Genomic DNA, 23,724 nt, shown 5'->3' with positions numbered 1-23,724 from the left:
AATACAGCAAGTGGCAGAACTCAGTAAAGACATTAAGGCCTCCATGGAAGGAGGATGGTTAAACAGGATGTTACAAGGTTTTGGATTCTCTCTTACTGGATGGTTAGCTAGTTTGCTTCAAAGTGAGGTTATAATTGTAATCGCTCCAATCATGATTTGCATTGCTTTTAGTTGTACTAAGAAACTGATTACACAAGCTACTGTTGGAAAATATGTAATGGTGATGAAAAGAAATAGTGAGACATATGAGAACTATAGAAAGAAGTCTCAAAGGGGGGAATGATGTACTTTAAAAAGTTAGAATGTACTTTTAAAAGGTAGAATGTACTTTAAAAAAGGTAGAATATTTTTCAGAAGGTAGAATCTCTCACTAAGTAAGAGCCAAGAGCTGTAAAAAGGTTACAAGGCCCTGTGAAACCAGACACTTGGTATAAACAATAAATGCCTTGCTAATGAATATACCCTTGAAGAAGAACAGAGGGCTGATAACAAGGTAACATCCCTCCACAGGAGGCACCGAAACCAGTTGAAAACCAGACAGCTGCTGGAGGAAGCATAAAGTCAACAAAGTTTTGCAGCAACTGGGGGAAAGGTAAAGGCGGCAGTGGCAGATCGTGACCCCCCCACGGTACTGGAGCATGTGCACATCAATTAAAGGACCTTGTAACTTTAAATGAAAGCGAGAGACTGTACTAACCAATAGAAATTGTTAAGATAAGGTACTAACCAATAATTATAATTAAGGGTGTGTATTTCTGTGTTTTGAACCATATAAATATTCTGAAGAGTTTGTAGGCTGGTGTGCTAGCTTTGTGGATTACCACCTAGCACCCATCTCCGCAGAAATTATTTAAATAAATACCTTTACTCTGTGTGTATATTGGCGTCTGCACACCGGGTAAATGACCCCACTTTGGGACAACACCCACACTGGCACAAGCCACTCCACCACCCATACCAACACAAGCCACTCCGTCTGTACCGGCATGGGCTACTCCAGCTTCAACAATGAACACCAACACTGCTGCAACTTTGACAACGACCACTGTCACTATTCCAGCCTCAACAATGAGCACCATCATTACTCCAGCTGCTCTGACAATGACCACTGCCACTACTCCACTCCTTGAAAGGGAGGCATAAGCCACTCCACTGCCTGCACCACCACAAGCCACTCCACCACCCGTACCAGCACAAGCCACTCCATTGCTTGTACTGGCACGAGCTATTCCAGCCTCAGCAATGAGCACCATCATTACTCCAGCTGCTTCAACAATGAGTACTGCTGCTACTCAAACTCCATCAGAATGGTTACAAGTTGCCCCGGTAACCAGGAAGCAGAAAAGGAGGTCAGCTCTTTCCCCTGCCTCTCACAGAGACCAGCTCGAGCCAGATAGCATGGGAGAGAATTCTTCTAATGAAGATCTAGGAACATGGCCTTCTAAAGCAGACAAAGGAAAGGGGCCTTCTAAAGCAGATCAGGGAGAGGGTCTTTCTCAGGCAGCGTCAATGCAGGCGGAGGAATCAGATGCACAGGTAATCATTAAATCCTTCTCTGTGAAGGACTTGCGAAATATGAGGAAGGACTTAAGTCGTCATTAAGGGGAGCCACTTCTCTCCTGGTTGCTCCGATGCTGGGATAATGGGGCCAATACCATAGGCTTAGAAGGTAGAGAAGCTAGGCAGCTAGGCCAGAGACAGAGGTATCTATAAAGCAATTGGGAGAAAGACAAACGCTCTCAGCCTCTGGAGGCAACTGCTATCAGCTGTAAAGGGCAGGTATCCCTTTAAGGATGATACTGAATGCCGTCCAAGCAAATGGACCAGCATGGAGAAAGGTATTAAGTACCTGAGGGAACCGGCTGTGCAAGAGGTGGTTTATGGTGACTGTCAAGTGACTATAGACCCTGATGAAATGCCATGCAAGTGACCTATCTTGAGGAAGTTTGTGCAGAGTGCACCACCAATGTATTCCCACACGCTGTCAACAATGGTCTGGGGAGGATCTGATGCTGATACACCAACTGTAAATGAAGTGGCTAACAAGGTACGACAGTATGAAGACAGTCTCTCTCATCCCCTCACTGTGGCAGCTGTTGGAAAAACTGACTGAGAAAACCGAGAAAATGACCAAGAAAATGACCAAGAAAATGTCCAAGAAAATGGTTGAGCAAAACGAGAAAATGGCTGAGAAAATGGCTAAGAAAAATGAGAAACTTCTAGATAAACTGTTTGATAAACTGTCCGGGATGGAGGAAAGATCCCACTCTTCCCCTGCATGGACCCACATCACAGACGTTAGGAGAAAACGCCCTACTATGAGACCGGCTCAAGAGAAAAAGAACACACTATGGGATATTCTGTGGTTTTGCCTCTGTGACTATGGAGAGGACATGAGGAAGTGGGATGGAGCACCTACCTCAGCCCTACAGGCACAGGTACATGAGTTGCAAGGTAAGACAGATAGAAGAAAGAATTCTTCCAGGAGGATGGCTGCTCCGGCCTACAGTGAGCGATCCTCCAGTCTGGGTAGGAACTCATCTGCTAATTGTAGATGTTGTTCTCAACATTAGAGGGTCCCTGCCTCCAGCCAGGAGGAGGAGGAGGAGAGGGACAACCAAGTTTATTGGACTGTGTGGATTTGATGGCCTGGCACATGTTAGAGCCACAAAAGTATAAAGCCCTGTTGGACAGCGGTGCGCAGTGTACCTTATTGCCATCAAATCATAAAGGGACAGAATCCATCACTACTGCTGGTGTGACAGGGGAGGTCTCAAGAACTGACTGTATTGGAGGCCAAAGTGAGCCTAACTGGGAATAAATAGTAAAAGCACCCCATTGTGACTGGCCCAGATGCTCCGTGCATCCTTGGCATAGACTACCTCAAGAGAGGGTATTTCAAAGACCCAAAACGGGTATCGATGGGCTTTTGGTATAGCAGCTGTGGAGACTGAGGATACTACACAGCTGTCTACCTTACCTGGTCTTTGAGATGATCCTTCTGTGGTGGGACTGCTGAGGGTTAAAAAACAGCAGGTGCCAATTGCTACTGCCACGGTGCATTGACGACAGTATTGCACTAACCAAGACTCCCTGGTTCCCATCCAGAACCTGATTCGTCAGCTGGAGACCCAAGGAGTGATCAGCAAGACTCGCTCACCCTTTAACAGCCCGATATGGCCAGTGCGAAAGTCTGATGGAGACTGGTGGCTAACAGTAGACTATGGTGGCCTGAATGAAGTCACACCACCGCTGAGTGCTGCTGTGCCAGACATGCTAGAATTCCAGTATGAACTGGAGTCAAAAGCAGCCAGTTTTCATGTTTTCAAGAACGGTAATAAAATAATCAAGATTCTTCTGAAAGCAGGTTTTGCTGTAAAAAGAGGTAAGGTCCAGGGACCTGCACAAGAGATCCAGTTCTTGGGAATTAAATGGCAAGATGGTCATCGCCAGATCCCAATGGACGTGATTAACAAAATAACAGCTATGTCCCCACCTACTAACAAAAAGGAAACACAAGTCTTTTTAGGTGCTGTGGGATTCTGGAGAATGCACATTCCAGGTTATAGTCAGATTGTGAAACCTCTCTGTGAAGTGACTTGAAAGAAAAATTAATTTACATGGGGTCCTGAGCAACGACAGGCCTTTGAGCAAATTAAACAAGAGATTGTGCGTGCAGTAGCCCTTGGACCAGTCTGAACAGGACGGGACATTAAAAATGTGCTCTACACTGCAGCCAGGGACAATGGCCCTACCTGGAGCCTATGGCAAAAAGCAGCAGGGGAGACTCGAGGTCAACCCCTAGGATACTGCAGTTGAGGCTATAAAGGCTCTGAGGCCAACTATACCCCAACTGAAAAAGAAATCTTAGCAGCATATGAAGGAGTTTAGAGCTCCTTCAGAGGTAACTGGTACTGAAGCACAGCTCCACCTCCTGGTGCTCCAATTACCAGTATTGGGCTGGATGTTCAAAGGTAAAGTTCCTTCTACTCATCATGCCACCAATGCTACCTGGATTAAGTGGGTTGCCTTAATCACACAGTGAGCTCGAATAGGAAACCCAAATCGTCCAAGAATTGCAGAAGTGATCACAAACTGGCCTGAAGGCAAAGACTTTGGAATATTACCAGAGGAGGTGGTGACTCGTGCTGAGGAAGCCCCACCTTATAATGAACTCTCAGATAACGAGAAACAGTATGCTCTGTTCACTGATGAGTCTTGTCGCATTGTAGAGAAACATCGAAGGTGGAAAGCTGCTGTATGGAGTCCTACACGATGAGTCACAGAAGCAACAAGGTGAATGGAGTCAATTTGCAGAGGTAAAAGCTATCCAGCTGGCCTTAGACATTGCTGAACAAGAAAAGTGGCCAATACTCTACCTCTATACTGAGTCATGGATGGTGGAAAATGCTTTGTGGGGATGGTTAAAGCAGTGGAAGCAGAGCAACTGGCAGCGCAGAGGTAAACCCATCTGCGCTGCTGAATTGTGGCAAGATGTTGCTGACCAGCTAGGGAAACTAATCGTAAAGGTATGTCATGTAGATGCCCACGTACCCATGATTCGGGCCACTGAGGAACGTGAAAACAATCAGTAAGTGGACCAGGCTGCTAAGATTTTCCAGGCAGATTTAGACTGGGAACATAAAGGTGAACTGTTTTTAGCTTGGTGGGCCCATGACACTTCAGGTCATCAAGGAAGGGATGCAACATACAAATGGGCTCGTGACCGAGGGGTGGATTTAACCATGGACGCTATTGCTCAGGTTATCCAGGATTGTGAAACATGCGCTGAAATCAAGCAAGGTAAAAGGTTAAAACCTTTGTGGCATGGAGGCCGATGGTTAAAATATAAGTATGGGGAGGCTTGGGAAATTGACTATATCACACTCCCTCGCCGCAAATAGGGAAGTTAATTGAAATTGCAGGAGTGAGATAACCGAAAAATAGGGGAAAAAAACTGAAAATGCACAAGTTAGACAACTGAAAAACCGCAAAAGTTAAACTTTTATGTAATAGATCGAGAAGTCTGTATCTTCCAAGTACCTCAGCCAATGGGGAAAGGAAGAGGGTTACATGTGGCCGGGGAATTAGGATAAAATGGAGGCTGTGTCCTCCGGAAAATTGAGAGACCCCACAGGGGTATGCCCCAGTGGACTCTCCCTTTATTTGAATAAAGTCTTTCCAGGACTCCTCTGTCTCCTTTGTGAACATCGACCTCTGGCAACGGGATTTTCTGCACACTATAATAACCATTTACATTTTTCTATAAATCATAGAATCATAGAATTGTCTAGGTTGGAAGGGACCTTTAAGATCATCTAGTCCAACCATCAACCTAACTCTGATAAAAAAACATCACTACACCATGTCACTAACCACTATGCCTACCCGTCTTTTAAATACCTCCAGGGATGGTCCCTCAACCACTTCCCTGGGCAGCCCATTCCAATGCTTAATAACCCTTTCAGTGTAAAGATTTTTCCTAGTATCCAATCTGAACCTCCCCTGGCACAACTTGAGACCATTTCCTCTTGTCCTATCGCCTGTGACTTGGGAGAAGAGACCGACCCCCGCCTCTCTACACCCTCCTTTCAGGTAGCTGTAGAGAGCAATAAGGTCTCCCCTCAGCCTCCTTTTCTCTAGGCTGAACAGCCCCAGCTCCCTCAGCCTCTCCTCATAAGACTTATTCTCCAGACCCCTCACCAGCTTCGTTGCCCTTATCTGGACCCACTCCAGCACCTCAGTGTCTTTTTTGTGGTACAGGGCCCAAAACTGGACACAGTACTCGAGGTGGGGCCTCACCAGTGCCGAGTACAGGGGGATGATCACCTCTCGAGTCCTACTCACCACGCTGTTCCTGATACAGGCCGGGATGCTGTTGGCCGCCTTGGCCACCTGGGCACACTGCTGGCTCATGTTAAGCCGGCTGTCCACCAATACCCCCAGGTCCTTTTCTGCTGGGCAGCTCTCCAGCCACACTTCCCCAAGCCTGTAGCATTGCATGGAGTGGTTGTGACCCAAGTGCAGGACCCGGCACTTGGCCTTGTTGAATCTCATATCATTGGCCTCAGCCCATCGATCCAGCCTGTCCAGATCCCTCTGCAAAGCCTTTCTACCCTCAAGCAGGTCAACACTCCCACCTAACATGGTGTCATCTGCAAACTTACTGAGGGTGCACTCAATCCCCTTGTCCAGATCATTGATAAAGATATTAAAGAGAACCGGCCCCAGTACCGAGCCCTGGGGGACACCACTCGTGACCGGCCACCAACTGGATCTAACTCCATTTACCACCACTCTCTGGTCCCAGCCCTCCAGCCAGTTTTTAACTCAGGTGAGAGTACTCCCATCCAAGCCATGGGCAGCCAGTTTCTCCAGGAGGATACTGTGGGAGACTGTATCAAAGGCCTTACTGAAGTCCAGGTAAACAACATCCACAGCCTTTCCCTCATCCACCAAGTGGGTCACTTTATCATAAAAGGAGATCAGGTTTGTCAAGCAGGACCTGCCTTTTATGAACCCGTGCTGGCTGGGCCTGATCGCCTGGGTGTCCTTCATGTGCTGCATAATGGCACTCAGGATGATCTGTTCCATGACCTTCCCAGGCACTGAGGTCAGACTGACAGGCCTGTAGTTCCCCGGATCATCCTTCCGACCCTTCTTGGGGACTTTTACTAAAAAGTGAACAATTTATGCCATTAAGATAACATGTAAAAATCATAGAATCATAGAATCATAGAATGGCTAGAGTTGGAAAGGACCTTAAAGATCATCTAGTTCCAACCCCCCTGCCATGGGCAGGGACACCTCTCACTAGAGCAGGTTGCTTAAAGCCCCATCCAGCCTGGCCTTGAACACTTCCAGGGATGGGGCATCCACAACTTCCCTGGGCAACCTGTTCCAGTGCCTCACCACCCTCACTGTAAAGAATTTCTTCCTTATATCTAATCTAAATCTCTTCTCTTCCAATTTAAAACCATTGCCCCTTGTCCTGTCACCACTCTTCCTGACAAAGAGTCCCTCTTCAGCTCTTCTGTAGGCTCCCTTCAGGTATTGATAGGCTGTTATAAGGTCTCCCCGGAGCCTTCTCTTCTCCAGGCTGAACAACCCCAGCTCTCTCAGTCTGTCTTCATAGGAGAGGTGCTCCATCCCTCTGATCATCCTCGTGGCCCTCCGCTGGACCCGTTCCAACAGGTCCATGTCCTTTCTGTGTTGAGGACTCCAAAGCTGGACACAGTACTCCAGGAGGGGTCTCACGAGCGCAGAGTAGAGGGGCAGAATCACCTCGCGAGACCTGCTGGCCACACTTCTCCTGATGCAGCCCAGGACACGGTTGGCTCTCTGGGCTGCCAGTGCACACTGCCTGCTCATGTTGAGCTTCTCATCCATAAGCACTCCCAAGTCCTTCTCCTCGGGGCTGCTCTCCAGCCATTCTCCACCCAACTTGTATTTGTGCCTGGGGTTGCCACGTCCCAGGTGCAGGACCCTGCACTTGGCTTGGTTGAACTTCATGCAATTTGCACGAGCCCACCTCTCCAGCCTGTCTAGGTCCCTCTGGATGGCATCCCTTCCCTCCAGCGTGTCAACTGCGCCACCGAGCTTGGTGTCATCAGCAAACTTGCTGAGGGTGCACTCTATCCCACTGTCCATGTCACCGACAAAGATGTTAAACAGTACTGGTCCCAGTACCGACCCCTGCGGAACACCACTCGTTACTGGCCGCCACCTGGACATTGAGCCATTGATTGTAACCCTTTGGATGCGGCCATCCAGCCAGTTCCCTATCCACCGAGTGGTCCATCCATCGAATCCATGAGTTTCCAATTTTGAGACCAGGATGTCGTGTGGGACAGTGTCAAATGCTTTGCATAAGTCCAGGTAAATGACGTCAGTCGCTCTGCCCTTGTCTACCAAGTCTGTGGCAGTATTATAAAAGGCCACCAAATTTGTCAGGCACGATTTGCCCTTGGTGAAGCCATGTTGGCTGTTTCCAATCACTTCTTTATTCTCCATGTGCCTTAGCAAGGATTTCAGGAGGATCTGCTCCATGATCTTGCCAGGCACAGAGGTGAGACTGACCGGCCTGTAGTTTCCCGGGTCTTCTTTGTTTCCTTTTTTGAATATTGGAGTTATGTTCCCTTTTTTCCAGTCAGTGGGAACTTCACCAGACTGCCACGATTGGCACGTTGTAGTGATCCTGACTGGAAGACCACTGTACAAGAGGAAGCTAGTGATCCACATAACAGTTATTCTGAGTAGGCCCAGGCCTGTGCTGTGCTGTGCTGCGCATACAGCTCGGCTTTCAGGCTTGTGCTGTGGCGCACAAATCCCTTGGCCACAGTATAAACTCATCCTGCTCATTGTAGCAGAAGAGCCTGCAGTTAGCTCCCACTTGGTACAGCCGCCTGTGTGGCCTTGCATTTAAACATGCAGCAGGACATTCTCATGTGAACGTCTTTTCTGTTTGACAGTAGAAATTATGAATAGAATTGTTTCCTTGTAAGGAAATCCTATAACAACTTGAACTATTGTCCCAAATCTGGATTCTTTACCTAGTGTGCAAGCCAATAACACACAGAGGAGAGGTATTTCCAAGTTTATTCCATTAATGTGCAGAAATGGGGTGCTTGTCCCAAAATGGGAGCACACCTTAGTTTCAAAAATTTCCCTTTTTATACACTGATGATTACATATTCTGTGGGGGACTGCGGCGGGTCCGTGGAACCCTTGATTGTGGGAATGGAGTCAGGAGTTGACCTTGCAGAGATTAAAGTATATCCTTGAGAAAGAAGGGAGTAGAAAACATCCTGAGAAGTAAAACAACTTTTAGGTACCAGCTGGAGACTGACAAGATAAGGAGTAGTTTTGATGTTTTGCAAAAGACAACCAATGATATATTGTTATGACAATATGTAACCAATAGTAAAAGAACACGTGTTAAGAAAGAATATATAAGAAAATACGTGTGCTAATAAAGGTAGACTGTTACTGCTTGAACTTCTGAAGACTGCTGTCCGTGTCGTTTGTCCGTCTCAACAACGACGACAATATTCTAACAATACATATTCATTGTTATTCTCTTTAATGATTGGTCGAGATTTCTTCGCTTCCTATGTAAATTAGCATGCAGACTGTTTTCTTCTTCCATTGTTCTCTTTTGAGTAGGCGGTATCATTTGAGTAGGTGGTCAATGAGTTGGTGGTCATGATCTCCCCCTGCCAAAATTACCTTTTACCTACTTTTCCTCTAATCTTGGCAGTTCCAGGTGGTTTTCTCCGTTTGCTGACCAGGCCTACAGTTCATCATTCTCTTGACAGGAATATCCTGCTTATCAACAAAGCTACATTGTCTAGTAGTTAGTTCCTTAATTTAATCTTAGATAAATCATGTCTAGTTACTATTTCTCTATAAATGATCAAATAGGGTCGGGGCTGTATAGAGGACTTTTAGCAGCAGCGGCAGTTTTCCTTTGTTGCTTCAATTACATGTTACATTTCATTTTTCTAGTTAATATCAATTTTACTACAACAAAATGAACAAAAAGGAGGAATTTCTCTCCACAGATGGGATCTGTGCAGCATGCCTGTCATGTCCCACTCTCAGGAAAGAGTTGGGGCGTAAGTGACTCAGATTCGTACATCCCTAATGGCACAGACTAAGGTGAGATAAATCTCAAAGTCCACATACAAATATTTATTAGTTTCCCAAAATTATTAGTATAGGTCTTAAAAAGTCCGTGATAATTGATTAGGCATATAACAAATTATGGCAAGTGGTGAGGTATGCATTGTGTTACTTAGCATGTTACTTATACAACAACTTATGGCAAGCAGTTACTTAACAACTCTAAAAGAAAAGAGAAACAGAGGGATAGAGAAAAGACAAGACAGAGAGAAAGAGATCACTGGTCCTGGTTCCAGTGTTTTTTTCAGGGAATCTTCCCAGGGATAAACTTCTTTCTTGGAAAAATCTTCCCAGGCAAGGTCTTCTTCCTTGGGAAGGATCTTCCCAGGCAGTCTTCTTTGTTCTCCCTAGGGGCACTTATTTTCCCCTTTTATGTTCGCTGAATTAGCATGGTCCATCCCCCTTGCCAAGGACAGCCTCATCTCAGGTTTCTCCCTTCTCTCAGGTGAAGTGTAGCATGATTTGGGTGGAGAGACGAGTGCCATAGTCATATATGTCTAGCATGATCTCTATAATCTTCATTAGCATATGCAGGGGTGTGCACTTTCATATGCATTTCATGGATAATGAAGGAAAGGTCACTTATCGGACACAATGGCCTCAAGAACAGAGAACTGGCAAGCTCACCACATGAGTGGCAGAACTATCTTGACTCCACAAGACAGTCCTCCCACTGTTTTCCCGGAGCCTATGAGCCTTATCAGCTCTTTGAATGTCAGGCTTGCATTATTTATTTCCTTGCGACTGTTTGAGACAATCCATTGAAGGCTTGGAGGGCCTTCTCCCCCTTGTCAGGGAATTTACAGGCCGTCTCTTACAGTGCCATAAAAAAATCCATCCTGGGACCATCCGATGCTGCACAAAAGCAAGGTTCCCAGCATCTGAAGGGACACAAGATTTACTCACTATCTATATTCCTCTTTTTATTCTTATTAAAACAGCTATTTTATTAAGCCATTTGTTGTCGGGCTTTTCTTATTGAGATCCAGAAAGAACCCTCCACCGTCTCTCTCTCTCTCCTCACTTCACACAGACAGGATATTGATACAAAATGCCATTTTGGGAGCAGGAAAAGCTCGAATGGGTGCCAGGCTGGCTTTGTTGCCATCTGAGGCCAAACCACGACAACTGTTCTTACAGAATGTCCCCAGCGTGGACTGAGATTACAAACAGATCATCCGGCTAAAGCACCACCTCTACATATCAGTGAAGGGAAAATTTTTATGGTCTACATGGCAAATTGATTATTTTGGACCATTCAAACCCTCTGCAAGATATCAGTATGTTCTCACAGGAGTGGAAGTAGTCTTTGGCTTGCTTGTGGTGACAAAGTGTCAGAGAGCCGATGGGCATAATACAGTGCGAGGACTATCATTTTGGTTCTCAAATCTACCTAATCCTGATGTTATCCAAAGTGATAATGGCTCCCATTTTTCATATAAGTAAGTGCAAGATTGGACAAAACAAGAGGGAATTAAACGGGTATTCCACACCCCATACTACTCCCAATCAAATGGGATGGTAGAAAGAGCTAATGGCTTACTGAAAAGGAATCTCAAACCACATGAAGCTCAATGGGATAGGAGACTTTCCAAAGTACTCCATCAATTAAATAATCTATATGGGCTCACTGGAAGCCCTGTAAGCCGAACATTCTTTGTAAAAACAGCTTAGCGCTCCATCCACTGGGAAAAGAGAATGTCATTACACTACAGCCAGGACAGCCTGTGATGGTCAATTTATCATCCATAGGTACTGTGCCTATGACCTTAACCAAACCTCATGGCCCACGTGCCTAGGAAGCTACTGATAGCAGTGGTGCAAAGCATAGAATTAGTGTACGATGGATTTTTCCTTCTTTTTAATGAGGTAACCTGTTTGGACTCTCCCCACCAAAACAAGTCTCTATTTTCTCTTACAGCACCCCGCAGGATGGCAAAAGGAAATGCTGTGTTCATGTTACTATCCCAAACCCTAACAATGCTACTCCTCCTCACCTTGTGGTCAAAGAACCCTAGAGTGGTCATGGTCTCAAGCTCGTATTAAGTATACTGGAACCATGGGAACACTCCCTCGTAAGGGAAATCTAAATCTTTCCACTGTGGTCATGCACAGAACTAAGTATACTTTGAGAATGAGTGGAGCTGGTACAAAGATGAAGCTTATGGCAAAGTTTTCCTACTTCAGGGAACAGTAGGGGAAGAAATTAAAGTAGACTGCCGAATGATCAATGGGTCCACCCATGAAAAGGCAAATGAGATTTCTGTGTACAACATTACATCAAACCCAACAACAAAATGGGATATAACACTTTGTGCCACTGAAAGAAAATTAAGCTGTTGGCACAATTTTACCTTAGTACAACCTGTTTTGGTAGCTGGCATTTGAGCTCGCCGTGATGTGGCATTTAAAATAGACATTATCGAACCTAGCACAAAAACATCAACCACTCCTCAACGTCCACAGTGATTATAAAGGACAAGAAAACTCTATCCCCACAAATTTTTGAAATTGGACCATACGTGATCAAAAACACAGGTCAACAATGAATGTTGTTTAACCCATCACGGTCCCTCAGGTGAGTGGAACTATCTATGCAGGTTAATATCTCTGCCATTAAACCTACTTGCTCAACATTCTTAAGTACGTCTTATGCAGGATGGTTAGTGTTGTTGCATGGATGAACCTTCACCTCTCCAAAGGATCAAGAGATGTGACTAGTATCCTAGGAACAGGATTGGGGTATTAAATATCATGGATGCTGAAGTTTTAGCAAACAAAATAAGCTCAGCAACTAGTAATTTACACAAATTAGAACGTCCATTGCAATCTTCCTTATCGGCACTGGGAACTAACCACACAGAATCACAGAATCACAGAGTATTTTTGGTTGGATGGGACCTTTGAGATCATCGAGTCCAACCAACAACAACAAAAAAAAAACCCAAACAAAAAACCCCCCACCAAAACAAAAAAAAAACCCAAAAAATCCCAGAACACCAAACACCAAAACCAAACCAAAACAAATACCCACAACCACACACCACACCCACCCACAAACAGACACAAACCAACAATCTCGGGCACTAGAGCATGCCCTGAAGGGCCATGTCTACACGTTTCTTAAATACCTCCAGGGATGGCGACTCCAGTGCCTGACCACCCTCTCAGTAAAGTAATTCTTCCTAATATCCAATCTAATCCTCCCCTGCCCCAACTTCAGACCATTTCCTCTGGTCCTGTCATTATTCCCTTGGGAGAAGAGGCCAACACCCACCTCTCTACAACCTCCTTTCAGGTAGTTGTAGAGGGCAATGAGGTCCCCCCTCAGCCTCTTCTTCTCCAAACTAAACATGCCCAGTTCCCTCAGCCTCTCCTCATATGACTTGTTCTCTAGACCCCTCACCAGCTTGGTGGCTCTCCTCTGGACACGCTCCAGCACCTCAATGTCCTTCCTGTAGTGAGGGGCCCAGAACCGAACACAGCACTCAAGGTGAGGCCTCACCAGCGCCGAGTACAGAGGCACGATGACTTCCCTGCTCCTGCTGGTCACGCTATTCCTGATACAGGCCAGGATGCCGTTGGCCTTCTTGGCCACCTGGGCACACTGCTGGCTCATGTTAAGCCAGCTGTCCACCAACACCCCCAGGTCCTTTTCTGCTGGGCAGCTTTCCAGCCTCTCTTCCCCAAGCCTGTAGCGTTGCCTGGGGTTGTTGTGACCGAAATGCAGGACCCGGCACTTGGCCTTATTAAACCTCATCCCATTGGCCTTGGCCCATTGATCCAGCCTGTCCAGGTCCCTCTGTAGAGCCTTCCGACCCTCAAGCAGATCAACACTCCCACCTAACATGGTGTCATCTGCAAACTTACTGAGGGTGCACTCAATCCCCTTATCCAGATCATCAATAAAGATATTAAACAAGACTGGCCCCAAAACTGAGCCCTGAGGGACACCACTGGTGACCGGCCGCCAACTGGATTTCACCCCATTAATCACAACTCTCTGGGCACGGCATTCCAGCCAGTTTTTTACCCAGTGAAGAGTACACTTGTCTATGCCATGATTCGCCAGCTTCTCCAGGAGAACGCTGTGGGGGATGATGTCAAAGGCCTTACCAAAGTCCAGGTAGACAATGTCCACAGCCTTCCCCCTATCCAGAAGGCGGGTCACATGGTCATAGAAAGAGATCAGGTTGGTTAAGCAGGACCTCCCTTTCATAAACCCATGCTGGCTGGCCCTGATCCCTCGGCTGCCCTGCACTTGCCGTGAGAGCTCACTCAAGATGATCCTCTCCATGATCTTTCCCGGTACCGAGGTCAGCCTGACAGGCCTGTAGTTCCCCGGATCCTCCTTCCGGCCCTTCTTGTAGATGGGCGTCACATTGGCCACCCTCCAGTCATCTGGTACCTCTCCTGTTGACCAGGATTGTTAATAGATAATGGAGAGAGGCTTGGTGAGCTCTCCCGCCAGCTCCCTGAGTACCCTTGGGTGAATCCCATCCGGCCCCATGGACTTATGCGTGTCCAGGTGCATAAGCAAAAACAGTGGCTCTTATCTGATATACTGCCTTGGTGGGAAAGAATTAATGAAAGGGACAACCAATTGATTGTGAATGCACTTGGTGCAGCCCAAAATAATGTTTCTCTTGCTCTTACTTGTATCCAAGCTAAACTGTGGATGCAGTTTATGGTAGCAGCAATTATAAGAGAAGGTGAAGAGGGCACCTTACCCACTGAAATTCAAAAAGTAATTTGAGATAATGCAACTAAATTTGAGAAAGAATACCAATCCTGGTGGTACTTAGTCAATTTTGCTTATGACTCCATCAACAACAAGGCTACAGCTTTTGTCTTAATAATATACAATGCTTTGGTATACACCACATACCCAATCATTTTGCTAGGTTTAAATCACAATGGAGCTATACTCTGTCCATTAGAACATAGAGTATGGGCCCAACGAAACGGAAACAAATGGCAAACTGCTGATGTTAACACATGTGGTACAGGAACAACAAGGACTTATTTATGAGAGTAACACCATCAAAGCCCAAGACATTTGTCTTGATACTGAACAGAATGTTTGTCATTTTGAAATACATCTCAATGAAAACCCTGAAACTGTACTTATATATATTGGTAAAGGATGTGTTTGTATGAGAACCCATTGTAATTTTGTATTCATAGATAACATTACTGTAGATACAAGTAATCACTCAAATATTTGTGTTTGTAACTTTACTAAAATTATGAGATGTGACTTTAATTATTCAGCTCCTGTTATGTCTTATCAATTGTTACAATCTAATTATACATTGAGTCAAGATTTATTGCCTATCCCCATTGGAATGAATCTTACATTGGTGAAGAAACTACTACAACACTATGACCTGTGTCAGCTGCTAGAACGAATCCGAAACAATGGACACAAAACTCTAATCACCATTCATCATGATACTTAAGAGATACACCATGTCTTGGAAAGAGTGAAGAAGGATGGAGAACACCATTGGTGGGAAACTCTTCTTGGACAGTCACCAACAGCAACGGGAGTGTTTAATCTCATGCTTCACCCAGTTGTGCTTTTACTAATGTGAGAAACTGGCCATGAAAAACCGACAGAAAACAGGATGTCTCAAAGCTCGCTTGCTGCAAGATATCTACCACCTGTGTACATGATATGACAACAGAGGAGGTACATCCTTGGTTCTCAAAACAACTGTATCTTGTTTGCCCCAAGAAATTCATCTGCCGTGCAGGGCCCAGCACTGCCCAGGGGCCAGAGGCAAGGGGGACTCGCACAGTGACCGTGTCAAACAATAATTGGATGAGCACAGGTAACTGTCACATTGATTGGTCAAACTATGAGTCGACAGGGACTATAAATTACCATCGCACCCCACTGCAAATGGGACCCTCACCACCATCGACCCTCGTCATCATTACAACTTGAGACCTGAGAATCACAGATCAACTGGACGCTGTTGACTCCGGAGGACCGTCAAGTCATCACGTGGCGCGGACCTAAGCAGACCTGCGGACCTAACATCCCTTGTTGGTGGTGACCTTTCTTGTTGGGCTCCGTAATACTGCTTCTCTTTTCCTTCTTTCCTATACCTCTGCCTTTTCTCTATCGCCATCTAGCGTTATTTTAAGGTAATAATAGTAAAGCTATAGTAAACGGCATCTGATCTCCTTTGTGTCTTAATCGCACCCTCAGAATCATTGCGAGCTCCTCCCGGACCAATCGGACCGGGACCTAACAACTAACTAACATTAATGTGTCTATTGCTTATAATCATATTGCATATAAAGGTTTGGTACATGATAAAATAAATAACCCAACTCCACCCAAAACATACAAGCTAATGCATAGCAAATAGCAATACTCCACTATCTACTTACTGCGGACCTGTAAGCGCATGAATTATCAATATACTATTTATGGCACAGAGGCAAGAGGTGACGATACCACCACTCTGTGAAAATAAAATGAATTTACTATAGTCACAAGATGGAGTGTGATGGTGTGCTCCCCTCTGCCCCCATCCTGTTCTTTATCTCCTGTAACCCTGCCCAAGTGATAACCACCCGTGGTGGTCATAATGGGTGCATATAGTAGTGATGGCTGCATCTGGCTCAAAAGTGGTTTTGGGGAGACAGATAACACCACAATAGCCAAGGGCTAACTTGAGCAATGCGTCCACCTAACCACAATACTGGCACTGTGGCCGATATGCAAATATGACTATGAGTCAATCATCTTACCTCCATAAGTAGTGAACGGCCCAAGAACCCTTTGAGCTCTCCTGAATGACAGCGGGCTGCACGTCAGGATCTCCCCTGGGGTAGGGATGCCTCTCAAGGTTTACTTCTCGAGATTCAGATTCCTTGTTGCAACATATTCTCGGTAAGTGATTAATAGCATGTTAAACTTTGAAATCTTAGCTAAGTGATATAAAGGATTGATTGTGCATATGTAATCCTTTAGATATAAACTGTTGACCAAGTCTGGGACTAGTATTGGATCCAGTCACACCCAGACTCCTCTCTGAGAAGGACTTCAGAAAGCAAGGAGGTCCTTTCCGAACCTTGACTCAACAGGACGGTCTTCCTGACAGTTTTGTCTGACCCTGTCCTCCATGCGGTAAATAACCAAGTGTACCTTGCCATCAAATCTTGTTAAATCACCATTGCATTTACTATCAAACTTTGTTAAATTGTTGTTTTATATCAATAAGTATATTGCTACCATACAAGTGAAGTGCATCACTCCATCTGTGACAACACCCAGGATTACACCATCCCAGGTGCAGAATATGGCATTTGTCCTTGTTAAATTTCACATGGTTGGTGATTGCCCAGTGCTCTAATCTATCTCTCTGTGAGGCCTCTCTACCCTCGAGGGAATCAATGGTTCCTCCTAATTTAGTATTGTCAGGAAACTTACTTAGTGTGCGCTTAAGTCTTATGTCCAGGTCATTGATAAAAACGTTGAAGAGAACTGGCCCTACAATTAAGCCATGGGGAACACCACTAGTGATTGGCTGCCAGCCATATGTTACCTCATTTAGTACAACTCTTTGAGCCTGACCCTTCAGCCAACTGTTCACCCATTGTGTCGTGCACATATCTAGCTGTATGCTGGACATTTTGTCCAGAAGGATACTGTGAGAAATCGCATGAAAAGCTTTGCTAAAATCAAAAAAATCCACACTAGGTGGGTAAGCTTGTCATAAAAGGATATTAAGTTAATAAGGCATGACTTCATGAATCCATGTTGGCTTTGATCAATGACTGCATTGTCTTTCAGGTGTTTTTCAGTAACTCTCAGAATAATCTTATAACCCCATAATTTTATGGGGTTGTGATCAGTTCATAATGCTTTGTTTCTGCTGCTCTTTCCTCCTCATGCTCTTCCACTGCTCCAGCATGGGGTCCCTCCTACAGGAAACAGTCCTTCATGAACTTCTCCAGCATGGATCCTTTCCACAGGGTTCTGTCCTTCAGGAATGGACTGCTCCAGCACGGGTCTTCCATGGGGCCACAGATCCTGTCAGAAAACCTTCTCCAGTGCATACTCTCCATGGGATCATAGGTTCCTTGAGGGCACATCCATCTGCTCTGGCATGGAGCCCTCCACGGGCTACTCCACCATGAACCTCCCTGGGCTGCAGGGGGACAACCTGCATCACCATGGTCTTCACCACAGGCTGCTGGGGAAGCCCTGGAGCACCTCCCCCCTTTCTTTCTTCACTGATCTTGGTGTCTGCAGGACTGCTTCTCTCCCATTTTTCTCAGTTCTGTCTTCCAGCTGCTGTTGTGCAGCGGGTTTTATTTTTTCTTAAATGCATTATCACAAAGGCACTACCAACGTCACTGATTGGCTCAGCTTTGGCCAGTGGTAGGTCCATTTTGGAGCCGGCTGGAACTGGTTCCATCTGACATGGAGACAGCTTCTGGTGTCTTCTCACAGAAGCCATCCCTGCAGCGCCCCCTGCTACCAAAATCATGTAAACCCAATACAAAGTTTCATCTTCTTAATGACTCAAGTAGCTACTGCAACATGAAATTATTTAAGGCTGAGTTTTAGAGATGGAAATGCTTTAACCAATTATTATTTCTACATCTGCTTTCAGTTTGTGGGGTGCTGTTATAACATTAATTTGAAGCTGTCATGGTTTAACTCCAGTAGGCAGCTAAGCACCAGCTAAGCTCACTCACTCCCCTGGTGGGATGGAGGAGACAATCGGAAGGGTAGAAGTGCAAAAACTCATGGGTTGAGATAAAGACAGTTTAATGGGTAAAGCAAAAGCTGCACGTGCAAGCAAAGAAAAACAAGGAATTAATTCACTACTTTCCATTGGCAGGCAAACATTTAGCCATCTCCAGGATGCAGGGCATCATCATGCATGACAAATGCCATCACTCCAAATGTCCCCCCTTCTTCTTTCCCCAGCTTTTATTGCTGAGTGTGATGTCATATGGTATGGATTATACCTTTGGTCTGTTGGGATCAGCTGTCCCAGCTATGTCCCTTCCCAACCTCTTGTGCACCCCCAGCCTACTCACTGGCATGGCAGTCTGAGAAGCAGAAAAGGCCTTGATGCTGTGTAAGCACTGGTCAGCAATAACAAAAACATCTCTGTATTATCAAGATTGTTTTCATCACAAATCCAAAACATAGTCCTCATACCAGCTACTATGAAGAAAATTAACTCTATCCCGGCCAAAACCAGTACAGAAGCCTAAAGATATCTTCCTTTTCTGTTTATCTGAAATGCACTGTAAATTTAAGATTACAAAACATGGTAAGAATTTTACCAGAGATCCAAAGAGGATTCTTTGTTTCTCACAGCTAAACACTAGTTCCTCATCCATGACCAGTTAATTCCTGATGTTCAGGAATAAGGCCAAATCTATAAAGGAATAGGTGCATCTTGCCATGTTAGATAACAGAGTCCAGTATTTAAGCATTACCAACAATATAAAGCCCATACTTGGAAGACCATAGTCACATCATGCACTACTACAGTGGTGAAAGTTTCCATCCCATCCTTCTGCTCAAGTCACTTTTTCTCATGGAATCTGTGCTAAAACAACTGTTTTGTAGGGCCATGCTCCAAATGATAATACTGAATTTATCCAAGTTATAAAAAAACTTCTGGTGGTAAGTGAAAATCAAAGCAGCACTAAACACCATAATCCCCAAGCAAGAATAGAGAGTATACAGAACTATTTAAAATGAAAGGTCAGTTCATCACCTAATGAATTTAGACTGGTTCATGTCCTCAACTCTTATAAAATTACACTGAAGTGTTGCCTCAATTGCAACAAGTAATAATACATTCTAAGATTAAAGGCAGAGAAATCCAATGCTGATAGCAGGGGATTTCTAAAACTCTTTATTTTATTACTGGTTTTGGCTGGGATGGAGTTAATTTTTTTCATAGCAGCTTGTATGGCATTTTGTTTTGGATTTGTGGCTAAAATGGTGTTGATAACACACCAGTGTTTTGACTATTCATGACCAGTGCTTGCACAGCATCAAAGCCTTCTCTGTTTCTCACACCCTTACCCTCAGGAGTAGGCTAAGGGTGGGCAAGAAGTTGGGAGACGATACTGCTGGGACCGCTGACCTAAATTTACCAAAGGGATATTCCATGCCATATTAAATCACGCTCAGCAGTAAAACTGGGGGCGGGGGGGTGTAGCCTTTCCAAGGTAGCCATCACTGGGAGACTGACTGGGTATCAGTCTCTTTGTGGGAGGTGGTCAGCAATTGATTGCCTTTGCATCATTTGTTGGGGTTTTTTGTTGGTTTTGTTTGTTTGTTTGTTTGTTCCCCCCCCTTCTTTAATTTATTAAACTGTCTTTATCTTGTTTTTCTTGTGTTTGCTTTTCTGATTCTCTTCATCATCCCATTGGAGAAAGGAGTGAGTGAGTGGCTCGTGGGTGCTTAGTTACTGGCCAGGGTCAACCTAATAAACTCCTCCATGAGGAGATATGCTCAAGCAGGCTCTTTTGCCTATGCCCTTCTTCTACTACTCCTCTCTTATGTTCTTGTTCCAGTCTTGCCTACTTAGACTCATAGATTCTTTTAGGTTGGAAAAGACCCTTAAGGTCCAACAGTTAACCTAACACTACCAAGTCCACCAGTAAACCATGTCCCTAAACGCCACGTCACGTCTACCCATCTTTTAAATACCTCCAGGGATGGTGACTCTACCACTACCCTGGGCAGCCTGTTCCAATGTTTGACAACCCTTTCAGTGAAGAAATTTTTCCTAATATCCAATCTAAACCTCCCCTGGTGCAACTTGAGGCCATCCTATCCCTTGTTACTTGGGAAAAGAGACCAATCCCCTACCTCGCTACAACCTCCTTTCAGGTAGCTGTAGAGAGCAATAAGGTCTCCCCTCAGCCTCCTTTTCTCCAGACTAAACAATCACAGTTCCATCAGCCACTCCTCATAAAACTTGTTCTCTAGACCCTTCACCAACTTCATTGCTCTTCTTTGGATGCAGTCCAGCACCTCAATATCTGCACCTCAGATCTTCGTCCTGGTTGGAGTCGCTTTGTCTCTGCAAACTTTTTATCTTGCATCAGACACCTTATGTAGGAAGTCATAGCAATACCTCTCTAGATTTCCTTTTTTATCTAGTCAAACATGGATGTCTTTCCTACATTCCTTTCTCCTTATTTGGCATACACATTTCATGATCTTAAAGTTCAAAGAATGCTCTCCTTCATGTTTCAATATACGTTACATATAAAAATAATGTACTCTGAAAATCATCTTTCAGTCTTTTTATTAAGGCTAGAGACAGGTGTTGTCAATAATGGATTTGTGCCAGCATTATTTTAATACTTTCTGGTGCCTTAGGTATAAAGAAAATGCTTTTGTTTTCCTTTTAAATGCTGTTATCTTATTGACACGTAGTTTTTTACATGTAGCTGCATGCTATAAAAGACTTGCATAAGTTACTACTCTGTATTTTAAAATGTAATTTTTTGGAGAGTCTTCTTTATCTAGATACTAATTAAAACTAGGCTAAAGGAGAAAGACTTATTCCTTAGATAAAAGCATAAAGACATGGGTGTGAAAACTAATGTTTTACATCTCACAAATGACTTTTAACAGAATCACGGGATCATTCAGGTTATAAGGGAACTCATGAGGTCTCTAGTCTCTCTAGTAGAACAAGCCCTACTCCCTCATCCCCTCCTCGCACGGCCTGTGCTCCAGCCCTGATTGTCTCTGTGGCCCCCAGCTCAATTCACTCCAATTGGCCAATATCTTTCCTGCTTTAGGGGGCCCAAAACTGGGTACAGTACTCTAGATGTGGTCTAAACAAGTGATGAGTAGAGGGAGGAAAAAAAAAAAATCACTTCCCTCAATTGACTGACCATGCTCCTGTCAATACAGCCCCAGATATTGTTGGCCTTTCGCTACTGGCTCTTGCTCTCCTTACTGCCTGCTAAGACACCCAGGTCCTTTCCAGCAGATCTGCTCCCCAGCCACTCAGTCAGCCCCCAGATGGTATCACTGCAAGGGATCACCCCTTCCCAGGTTTGGGGTTCTGCATTTGTCTTTGCTGACTTTTGTGTGGCTCCTGCTCAGTGGCAGACCTTGCCCTCCAGCATACCCACTGGTGTTCCCTTTTTTGGTCTCATCTGCACACCTGACCAGAGTGTAGGCCATTGCCTCATCCAGGTCACCAATAAAGATGTTAAACAGGATAGACTCCTGCAGTACTCGTTACCAGCTTCCAGGTAGAGTATTATGACGCGCGGAAACAAACCTTACAACTCGCAGAGAGTTATAAAGCAGGTATGTTTATTGCGGCGCCGGGTGCAAGGGGGATCGCTCCTCCAAACTTGCACACCCTTAGGCTAAACCCGTAGTTATTTATAAGGTAAATCATACATATGCAAACTATGGGATGGGCTAATACAATTAGTTCTAACAATAGGTGTGACTATGTTAATTATTTCCGGAGCCTCATTATAATAAGTCTCATCCTTCAGGCATGTGCGTATCTTCTCCTGGTGTTTTTCTTTGGGGGGGCGTCTTAGGGAGTAAGTTCCACGATCACTGAACCGATTCGATTGTTTTGCTGATAGAGGCCGTAAAAGTCTCTTGCTATCTTCCTGTAATCGATCAGGATGTTCCGCTTGTCTTCTGCGTGGTCTGGCAGGGGTCGTAAAGTCTCTGGTTATCTTCTCCTGTTATCAGTCAGGATGTTCCCATTTGCTTGCGAAGTGTTCCTTCAAGGCTGAGGCCCGCCTCTGCTAATTGGGAAATTCTTTGTTTTCTTTCCTCCCCTCCAAGGTTGAGATATATGTCCCTGTCATGGTTAATCCCTCTGTTTTCTGTTTCAATTACCCATTAAACACTATTTTCTGAAACAAATCATCCAGCCTTTTTTTTTTTTTACACATATAGTTGTCCAGGCATCCAGACCATAATACAAAAATACTGTGGGACACAGTGCTGAAAATCTTACTAAAGTATGAGATATTCACTGCTCTTTCCTCATCCAAAAATTAGAGGATGCTTCTAAAGCACTCAGTTCTTTTACCAGCTCAACTTAGAGTGCACAATTTTCTCCTTCATAAAGCAAGTCCCTTTTAGAGTGAGCAAAGATAAGGTCATGTCCTGTTCTTATTCACACTGAGAACAAACTGCTATTGTTAGATCTTGTCATTTTCTTGTGGAAGCTTGTTTTCATACTTCTATAAGCAAGCTAAAAAACATTACTTAGGAAAATATTTTTTCCTATCATGTGGGAGAAAAACTGATTTGAAAACTATAATCAGTACCAGCTATCAATAGTTCACAATCAACATAAAGTTGCATATTGAGAGGTTCTGCAAGGCTCTGTCCTGGGTCTGGTACTATTCAATGGTAACACAATGGTCTGATAATGTGAAATGCAGTAATGAAATAGAGAACATTGCTGAAGTGAATGCAAATACCATGGGTGGGAAGTAGAGGATAAGACTGAAAACAGAAAATAAGCTTGACAGATGGGAGAGAAAAAAAAAAAAAAAAGGATGCAATTCAATAAACAGGTAATCTAAGTTACTACTTGGCTTACAGAGAGATAATTACCTGCACAGGCTAGCAAAAACTAATAAGGTGGCACTTCTTCAGAGAGGCATGTGGAGGTTAGAACTGATCATAAGGTGCATATAAGTCAACAGGGTAAACTACTGATACCTTTATTGTAAATGTATGGAACTTGAGAGATTTGCATACCAATCCTTGTCATACCAGGAGCTCTAAGAAGGCTTTCCACTCCAAATAAAGAAGCAGAAATGGTAAATAACTTCTCTCTAAATGGCAGTTCCAGTCCCATGCTTGCTGTACCTCCATCAGAATCAATGAAATTACATTAGAAATTACGAGTTTGAGAATTTGTTCCTGCTAATGTCAACAAAGTCACTGTCTACCTGTAATAAGTAACTAAGGGTAATTTGCTGATAAAACAGGTTAAGCAAGAGGAACGAACCCATTGTAGCAGTCTTGAGAAC

General features: G+C 44.6%; 2 pseudogenes; one reads left to right on the top strand and one right to left on the bottom strand.

The window, feature by feature from the left end:
• LOC141476814 (nucleolar protein 6-like) overlaps nt 1–988 on the bottom strand; it is a 68,576-nt pseudogene extending 67,588 nt beyond the window's left edge.
• A 521-nt stretch (nt 989–1,509) lies between these two features.
• On the top strand, nt 1,510–15,281 carry LOC141476813 (uncharacterized; annotated as a pseudogene).
• Nucleotides 15,282–23,724: the final 8,443 nt, after the last annotated feature.

Source organism: Numenius arquata, chromosome W, assembly GCF_964106895.1.
Source record: "Numenius arquata chromosome W, bNumArq3.hap1.1, whole genome shotgun sequence".
Classification (NCBI taxonomy): Eukaryota; Metazoa; Chordata; class Aves; order Charadriiformes; family Scolopacidae; genus Numenius; species Numenius arquata.
This window is presented reverse-complemented; position numbering and strand designations above follow the sequence as displayed.